The sequence below is a fragment of the Hippocampus comes genome, unplaced genomic scaffold (assembly GCF_001891065.2).
Source record: "Hippocampus comes isolate QL1 unplaced genomic scaffold, H_comes_QL1_v1.1 scaffold31, whole genome shotgun sequence".
NCBI classification, from domain to species: Eukaryota; Metazoa; Chordata; class Actinopteri; order Syngnathiformes; family Syngnathidae; genus Hippocampus; species Hippocampus comes.
Genome location: NW_017806069.1, coordinates 148,417 through 149,150, shown reverse-complemented (window position 1 = coordinate 149,150; position 734 = coordinate 148,417). Strand labels below are relative to the sequence as shown.

The following is a 734-nucleotide window of genomic DNA, read 5'->3' as shown; positions in this document are numbered from 1 at the left end:
ACAGTGCTCTACAGACAAGAATCTAGTAATTCCTATTTCAGGTGGGGCATTTAAACACAACATGACTGCAACCCGAGACGTGTTTTTCCTGACCACGAGAAAGCCTCATAGAGTTCAAGTGCACTTTTGTCAATAAGAAATGCACTCCCGACCCAATTCATAGCCTTCTTCTTAAGGCGTCTTTATGGGGCGTTTTTCCGAAGCTCCAGTGGCGCAATCGGTTAGCGCGCGGTACTTATATGACAGTATTCAGCAAAGCAATGCCGAGGTTGTGAGTTCGAGCCTCACCTGGAGCACAGTTTTGGTGAACCACAAGTTACTAGTTCCACACGGATGGAGACTTAAATGCTCGCAAACCGTTTCAACCTTGATCTCCATTGAAGGTCGCTTACGAGTCCGCTCTTTCACTTAACGAGGATGACAATTCAGCGTCCTGGTATTATTGTGGCCTTCGAAAAATGCTTGTGCACCTTTGGCCAGAAGCAAATAGACCTTACATGTCAACTGCTTTGCTCCATCGTCCTTCTGGTGCAGTGAATTAATTTACCGGTGAGGAAAAGAGCTATCTTATGGTCAACATTAACATGGTTTTTAAATTTCATACTGGATGGGTGGACATATTTATATTTATCTGCAAACATTAAAACTAAGTCAGTTTCCCATCATGCCACACGTCCCGTTTATAAACCAGTGGCCGACAGAACCAAACACGGTCCAATCGAACAAAAAGAAAT

General features: G+C 43.9%; 1 non-coding gene across 1 annotated transcript; it reads left to right on the top strand.

Annotated features, from left to right (window-relative positions):
* The first annotated feature begins 202 nt into the window (after nt 1–202).
* On the top strand, nt 203–296 carry trnai-uau (transfer RNA isoleucine (anticodon UAU)). The gene is made up of 2 exons: nt 203–240; nt 261–296. It is a non-coding gene; the product is annotated as a tRNA-Ile (tRNA).
* The last annotated feature ends 438 nt before the right edge of the window (nt 297–734 follow it).